General features: G+C 45.6%; 1 long non-coding RNA gene and 3 other non-coding genes across 6 annotated transcripts; all 4 read left to right on the top strand.

Moving 5' to 3' along the window:
- Positions 1-4,718: 4,718 nt before the first annotated feature.
- LOC123398819 lies at positions 4,719-6,038 on the top strand. Of its 3 annotated transcripts, XR_006610263.1 has the most exons (3): positions 4,728-5,067; positions 5,154-5,234; positions 5,595-6,038. It is a non-coding gene; the product is annotated as an uncharacterized LOC123398819 (long non-coding RNA). The 3 variants fall into 3 exon arrangements; XR_006610264.1 differs by having other exon boundaries at positions 4,719-5,234; XR_006610265.1 differs by having other exon boundaries at positions 4,719-5,370.
- On the top strand, positions 5,006-5,115 carry LOC123400540. The gene has a single exon (XR_006610774.1). It is a non-coding gene; the product is annotated as a small nucleolar RNA Z188 (small nucleolar RNA).
- LOC123400541 lies at positions 5,280-5,389 on the top strand. The gene has a single exon (XR_006610775.1). It is a non-coding gene; the product is annotated as a small nucleolar RNA Z188 (small nucleolar RNA).
- A 743-nt stretch (positions 6,039-6,781) lies between the features above and the next one.
- TRNAR-ACG lies at positions 6,782-6,854 on the top strand. The gene has a single exon. It is a non-coding gene; the product is annotated as a tRNA-Arg (tRNA).
- Positions 6,855-8,225: the final 1,371 nt, after the last annotated feature.

Here is an 8,225-nt window from a genome sequence, read left to right as displayed (position 1 = left end):
AGCCTAACAAGCGGGAGATCAAGGAAAATTTGTCAAAGGAGTAAGACGAAGGTCCAGATCTTCTGATGGCCGAAGTTTGTGATCTCGCTAAAACAGTGGTTGTGAAACCAGGCCGGAAGGTGCTACTTCATAAGAAGAATGTGACACCTAAGTTATCCGCGGACCACAACGTGTCGTGGTATCTCGACACGGGTGCCAGTAACCACATGACGGGATGCAAGGAGAAATTTCTCGAGCTGGAATACGATGTTGAAGGCTAGGTCAAGTTCGGTGATGGTTCAGTTGTGGAGATTTGTGGGCAAGGATCTATCCTCTTCGAGGGTCTCACAGGCGAACATCGCATACTCACCGGAGTGTACTACATCCCACGGCTTCGCAACAACATCATCTCTATTGGGAAGCTTGACGAGAATGGATGCAAGGTGAATATTGAGAACGGAGTGATGACTATCTTCGACAACCTCCGAAACGTGCTAGCTCGTGTTACTCGCACACGGAACAGGCTCTATATCCTCAACCTTGATCAATCTCAACCGGAGTGTTGGCTCGCCAAGAGTGATGATGATTCGTGGTTATGGCATGCTAGATTTGGACATGTTAACTTCTGCGCCTTGAAGAAGATGTCAAAGATGGAGATGGTATCCGGGATGCCAGTTATCGACCATGTTGATCGAGTATGTGACGGGTGCTTGATTGGAAAATAGCACCGCAGGTCGTTCCCTGCTCAGTCTACCTATCGTGCAAGTGATGCACTCGAGCTCCTCCATGGTGATCTATGTGGCCCTATCACCCCGGCAACTCACGGAGGAAAGAAGTACTTCTTCCTTGTGGTAGATGACTACTCGAGATATATGTGGGTCGTTCTCCTACGATCTAAAGATGAGGCGTTTGAAGCATTCAAGAAGCTAAAGGCTGCAACGGAGATGGAACACAAGTTGAAGGTTCGCGCTCTACGAACAGATCGCGGCGGAGAGTTTACTTCGAACGAGTTCAATGACTACTGCAAGAAGATTGGCATAAAAAGGTTCCTCACGGCACCTCAGCACAATGGGGTCATTGAAAGGCGCAATCGAACCGTCGTTGACATGGCAAGGAGTTTACTCAAGAGCAAGAACCTGCCGGGGACCTTTTGAGGAGAAGCTATCTCGACGACGTTCTATCTTCTCAACCGGGCTCCAACGAAGGCGGTGATCGGCAAGACTCCGTATGAAGCAATTTACGAATGTAAGCCGAATGTGTCTCATCTACTGACGTTCGGGTGCGTGACACATGTGAAGACGGCGGAGCCGCACCTCTCAAAGCTTGCCGATAGTAGCACAAAGATGGTGTTCATCAGATACGAGAGGAGTTCCGGCACCAAGGCATACCGCTTCTATGATCCACAAACCAAGCGTCTATGGATTTCATGCGACGTCGTGTTTGAAGAAAACAAAGCGTGGAATTGGAGTACAGCAGCCGACGGTGCTCCAAACGGTAACATATTCACGATTGAATTTCCAACTCATGATGATGCAGGGGAGGATGTCCAGGTGGTTGGCAAGACGCCCAACCAAGGTGACCACAATGGTAGTGATCATCATGGTGCCAACACCGGCGACGACGCGCATAGGTCGCAAGGAGATAGCGATAACGACACGCACGGCACGGGTGGAGATCTCGACGACAACATCGACAACGAGGCACATAGTGACGACGACAATCAAGATGATGGTCACGGTCTCGACAACTACGCCGACGACGCGGATGTCGATGACACGCCCGGGTCTCAGCCATCTTCCTCAAGTGCATCAACACCGACACAATTTGTGTCGCCTCCTTCGCAAGCCACAACGGACTCCTCGGGGCCTCATCGCTACAAGACCCTCAAGAAAGTCTACAAGTACACAAATCCAGTTACGCTCGAGTACTCCGGACTATGTCTGTTCAGAGTTGAGGAGCCGGCGAACTTCGTAGAGACGAGCAAAAGTCTTAGCTGGACGCACGCTATGGATGAGGAGATGAAGACGATTGAGAGCAATGACATGTGGACTTTGGTAACCCGACCTCCGGACCAAAAGGCGATTGGTTTGAAGTGGGTTTACAAGTTAAAGAAGGACACGGAGGTGCCATTGTGAAGTACAAGGCAAGACTCGTTGCAAAGGGCTACGTACAACGTCAAGGAGTTGACTATGATGAGATGTTTGCACCGGTTGCTCGACTCGAGACGGTGAGAGTGCTCCTAGCTTTGGTAGCACAAGAGGATTGGAAGGTTCATCATATGGATGTTAAATCCGCTTTCCTCAACGGCGATATCACAGAAGAAGTGTACGTAGAACAACCCCTCAGCTACGAGAAGAAAGACGAACAAGCGGAAGTTGACAAGCTCAAGAAGGCACTTTACGGGCCGATGCAAGCACCAAGAGCTTGGAATCCGAAGTTAGACCAAAGTATGGCCACGCTCAGGTTCAAAAGATGTGCCCTCGATGATCCAAAGGAAATTCTACAAAGCACCAAAGAAGAGGTGAAGATTGAAGACATGACCAAAAAGGAGTGTTGTCATCAAGCTACGGACGAGCCGACGACAGTAAAGACGGTCCATGAAATGCTGCAAGGGACGGCAAAGGCCATGCCGATGATAACAGTTATGAGAAGCAGCAATCGTGTTTGGGACCTAGGTCAGAAGTAAGGACATCGTGGTTAGGGGGTGAACGTGAGTTAATCACGTTGACCTGTACACATAGGATTAGGAAAAAAAAGCCAAACCGAGTCCTAGTAGTATTAGGATACCTAGTCCTAGTCTATTTCCATAGTCCCTTGTGGATGTGTATAAAAGGCACCCTAGGGGTGGTGCTTGTAACACCACGTCAGATAGCAAAGCAATACAAAGTATTACTACAGGCTCGACACGAGCCTGTGGCCATCAACGATTCAATGTCTTCGCGTTTTTACGTTCTTGTTGAGAGAGCCGAGTTGATCCATTGCCGCGTGATTGATCCAATCAACCGAAGCTAGCCGGCTGAAGCGTATTCATACGCAAGTCTCTGGCTAGTTGCACGTACGCGTGTACAAGGGCTAATCGATCAAGCTGCTAGTGTGCTTGTTCGAGTTAGCTTTGCACGTACACATACGTGGTGCTTCTGGGTGTTTTGATCTACGGTTTAAAAGCCAACAGGTGGTGGCAAGAGTTAGAACCCAAGTGGCAAACACGAGATCGGCAAGAGAAGCTCTACACATGCATGCTTGGACGAATGATATCGTTAGAGAGATGTGCACCGAAAGCTTGACTCAGTTCATCATGTTATGGGAGATTCTCATCGACGTGGAGATCGACCCGGGAAGCAAGGATAGGCCGATTTGGGCTTGGAATGTGGAAGGAGTCTACACGGCATCTTCGACCTATAGGATGTTATGTGAAGGAGGTATGAGATTCCAGTCTTATGCAGCCATCTGGAAGAGTTGCCCCCCCTGGCATGCCGGATCTTCATGTGGTTGGAAGTGCAATACCGGTTGTGGACGTCGGATAGGAGGGCACGACACGGGCTACAAGATCATACCTCGCCTTGCTACTTGTGCGACCAAGAAGAGGACACGATCGACCATATCCTGATTCAATGTGTTTTCGCGAGGCAGGCATGGTTCCTTTGTTTCTCCAAGTTGGGTTTGGAGCCACATTTGTGTCCAACTCAGCAGGCAACTCTGGTGGATTGGTGGTCGATGGCTCGAAAGCGAATCACCAAGCGCACCCGTAAAGGCTTTGACACGCTAGCTATGCTTGTCAGCTGGAGTCTATGAAAGCAGAGAAATGGTAGAGTTTTTGGTAGGAGTGCTGTCCTAAACGAAAGGGGTATGGTGGATCTCATTTTCGAGGACCTTAGGAACTGTACTCTCACAGGAGCATCTGGAGTGATTCATATGATTGAGTAGTAGAGTTTAGTTAGTGGAGTGGGGCTGGGTTAGGATCGACCTATGATGCCTAACTAGCAAACATGTAATCTCTTATACATATTTACTGTCTTCTATAAAGCTTTCAAAAAAAAGTTATTTAACCTTCTAGTCATGATAGATAATTTTGAAAGAATTTTCGTTGATAGGCGATCATACTACTCACACTAATAAGAAGTTGTTTTTCTTAGCACTAAAGTTGCCTAAATATCATCCCAAAGTTGCTCAAAAAAAGTTTATCGAAACCTGTTCATATGGAATCTAGTTTGAAGAGCTAGTCGTAAGAAACACAACCGTGAAAACGGATCGTCGTTCTGACGATCGGTTCGAAGTTATAGTATTTGAAAAAAGTACGAAATAAAGTGGAATGACTTGCTGCACAATTACCCGTGAGGAGCCAGGTAGCAAGCCTGTTAAGCTATCTTAAAAAACAACAATTACGTGTGAGGGATGTGTTCGTTCCAGTCAAATAGCACAGCTGTATTTTTGGTATTTGGGAAATAAAATAGAGATGCTCGTGGACTTATGATGCTTTACTTTGCCTAAAGAAAATGATGATTTCCTGCTTTCGAAGGCAACATCAAAGTTATACCCCCTAAAAAAGGCAACATCAAAGCTCTTTTTTTTACGGCACCACCTGCATGAGCTCGGCGGAAAAAAAAAATCCTGCATGAGCTCTGCCACCGGGGCCGGGCACCGAGACGGGATAAGCCAGAGAGACCCAATCATCCGACCACAGCGAGATCGCCAAATCCTAGCCATCCGTCGCTTCCGTGGCCGCTGCGCAAAGACAGCTGTAGTATTTAGGACCACCCACATCCATCTGCTTCATTCTCCTCGCCTCGCCTCGCCTCGCCGCTCTTCTCCTCATCTCCAGCTCCAACCAACCTTTGTTGTCTTGTCCCGTCTGCCAGCCTGCCTGCTTCCCAGAGTTCTTATTCTCATCTGAATTCGTGATTTCACTTTATTTGGCTGGCCCCGTCAGTTTCGGCTGCTGTGTTCGTTCTTGATTTGCCGGCGAGGTCTCCGATTCGAGGCTTGCTCCTTTTCTTTCTGGCCCAGTTCATGTGTTTGTTTTATTTCGGCGTGCCGGTGATGATGCAAAAGCATCGGTGAATTCTGGATGAACGCGCTTGCGCACCACCGGTGCGCACAGCTCTGGTGATATCCACTGCGTGATACTCTGAGGCACACATCCTTTGAATTCGTGGTTTCATTTTATTTGGCTGCAGGTTGAGTTCCGGTTTCGTCTTTCAGTTTCACCATCCGCGCTGCGTGAGCTTCGGCTGCTGTGTTCGTTCTTGGTCATGCCGGTGAGATCTCCCGCTTCGAGGCTTCTTTTTTCGTGGTTTGTTTCCGCGTGCCGATGATGATGCACAAGCACCGGTGAATTCTGGATGATTGCGCTTGCGCACCATCGCTGCGCACAGCTCTCGTGATATCCACTGCGTAATACTCTGAGGCACACATGACACATCCATCCATGTTCTGAACCTTCGGTTTCTTTTGCTCCATTACAAGGCTGATTCGAGGGAATAGATTAGCTTCTTTGGAGCTCAATTGGTCTCCGACAGACTTGCATCATGCTAGTAGTATTTTTTTTCCTGATCTTTTTGCGTTGCATACCTGCTGAATTCTTGCACACAGATTTCACCGACTGAGATTTTTCGCAGCACGGGAAAAAAATCGGCACCGAGCTGGTTACGGCCGTAAATGTTACATTCAGGTTTCAAGAATGGGCTAGAAGAACCTTCAAAGTTTTCTACCTTCCCGAGAAAAGGCACTCAAACGATTAGATTTCCTCCTCCTCCGGTTGGCGCTGCCGCCGGTCCGCCCCGCCTCCAGTCACCTTTCGGCTATGGAGGTGCGCACGACCTCGCCCCGGCCGGCGGGAGGGACCCGCTCTTTGTTCTTGATAGAATGATAGGTTCAACGTGTTGGTTGGAGCTGATTCTAAATATAATTTTTTTAGAAGATTAAATAAGATCTTTAAGATATCTTAGTATTTGGATCATATTAGAAATTGTCAAGCGGCATTATGGAGGGACTACAGTTTTGCTCTCCAGTTTTCTCGCGTGAAACAATTATATAAGTTATATTTGCATATTATATTTTCATACTGTGTTGTTCACAGGTTTGTACGTGCTTTGTTTCTTGTCTAACAGCAGGTGATCAAGTTTGCTCTGTTTTGAGGTGGGTTATGGGGAGTACTCATCGCCAGACTCGTTAGTGTCAAACATTTGAACACTTAGATTAAGAGACCTCTTAGATTAATGGGTAAGGTAACTAGGACATAGTTGAACTTTTGCTGTCCGGATTACGATTGATGTGCCGAGCAGAGACCGTGATACAAAGTCATGCAGTCATCTGATGACGTTTTCAGAACAGTTGTCTTTTGCCATATGGTAAAATTTTAGTGGCGACAGTTTTTTTTTTTTGGTGGCAGCCGTTGATTGGCGAAAATAAAGTGGAAGGTAATGTTGCACTGTCTGTCAAGGCCGCATCCTGCTAGTGTCATGTGTCTGCAGTGATCCGGTAGCATGTGGCCAAGCTGTGTCTACTGCCTGTTTCCTCTGGTATTAGTATGTTTTCAGTTTTGGTAAAACTGTTGTTGGATCTCTCATACAGAGCTTAGTATACTATGGATTTTAGAAAGGAATTTTGATGCTTACTTCAGGTTTGATCTTTTCGTGTAAGGATCAGTCAATCTGCTGATCAATGCCGGTAACTTGACAGCTTGCGTACATTTCAAATGGTTTTTTGTGCTTCTCGTTCGGCACCAGTACTTTAAAAAAGTAACTTTTGTGTGTGCACAAGATGCAAGTTATAAAGACGTTATAATGGACATCTCAACGACAAAGACTCCGTGGCCCAATGGATAAGGCGCTGGTCTACGAAACCAGAGATTCTGGGTTCGATCCCCAGCGGAGTCGTTTTTCTTATTTAATTTTGGGTCCATTCCCTTAAAAATAACCTTTTGCACCTGTTAGTTTCAGTTTTTCTCCTGAAACAGATAGCATTATTTATTTTTCTGTCTAATTCTTGCATCCTTTGTTTCAGAACTTTATTCTTTCAGAAACCGCTAACATTTTATTTCTCTGTCTAATTTCTGCACCAGTTAGTTTCGGTAGTTTTCCTAAAACAATTAAAGTTTTCTTTCTCTGTCTAATTTTTGCACCCGTTTGTTTCAGATTTTTTTATTGGAAAATGCCTAGCGGAGTCTTTCTCTCTATAATTTTTTGCCTCACTTAGTTTTTTTAACAAAAAAATCATGAAATAGCTAACATTTTATTGGAAAATGCCTAGCGGAGTTTTTCTCCTTATAATTTTTTGCCTCACTTAGTTTTTTTAACAAAAAAATCATGGAATAGCTAACATTTTCTTTTCCATTTTTATATACTTTATGATAGTTTTTCATGTCCATTCCCTTAAAAATCAAAAGGAAGGTCATTGTTTTAAAAATACAAATAAATCTGTATGACTTACGTGGAAAAAGCTTGTCATTTTTTCCTTCTTTTAACGGTTGGAATTGTTCTTCGATGTTGCTTTTGCAACAGAGTCGATTAAATTGTAGCGGACAGTGTGCGGCGGTGAAGCTGGTGAAGACCTGTTGTTAGTTCGTTTGGAATTTTGGTTTAGCTGGTGAAGACCTGTTGTACGTTTCGTGTTTCGTGTTTTTTTTAAAGAGGATTTCGTGTTTTGTGTTATTCTGACGGATGTGAAAAACAATGGTTGTTTATACATAAAATTTATATATAATGTCAACATGGATACCGTGGCACTTGGAAGTACAACCATATCTACCAGCCGAGTGAGCATATTGTCTTTGGTGTAATAACTAAAATTCATTGTCAAATGACAATGATTAGAGCAACTCTAGCAGACTCCTATTCCACGGAACTATAAACGTGGTTTACAATTTATGCAGCAGGGTCTATATGGACGAAAAATCATCACGGCGGAACAGAAACCCGTATCCTGAATTGCAAAATTTTAAAAACAAGTTTCATGCGACAAATTGTAACGCAAAAGTGGACAGATTGTTCATACATAAGGACTCGTTCTTACATAGCATAGATATATTACATAAAAATCTCGTTGGAGCAACCCTACCCTAGACTTAGCCAAAATCAAGCTCGTCGGAGCTCATATGGTGCGACAGCTCACCTTCGAGCTCACTGAAGCCCAGCGGCAGTACTCAATCGGAGTCGAAGGTGAGGTCAGCGAAGATCCTCTCCTGCTCAGCGGCCTCCCAACGCCACTCCTCCTCCTTCTCGTCAAACGTGAGGGCCGATGCGTGGCCC

The sequence above is a fragment of the Hordeum vulgare genome, chromosome 5H (genome assembly GCF_904849725.1).
Source record: "Hordeum vulgare subsp. vulgare chromosome 5H, MorexV3_pseudomolecules_assembly, whole genome shotgun sequence".
NCBI classification, from domain to species: domain Eukaryota; kingdom Viridiplantae; phylum Streptophyta; class Magnoliopsida; order Poales; family Poaceae; genus Hordeum; species Hordeum vulgare.
Note: the sequence above shows the minus strand (reverse complement) of the source record. Positions and strands in the feature narration are given on the sequence as shown.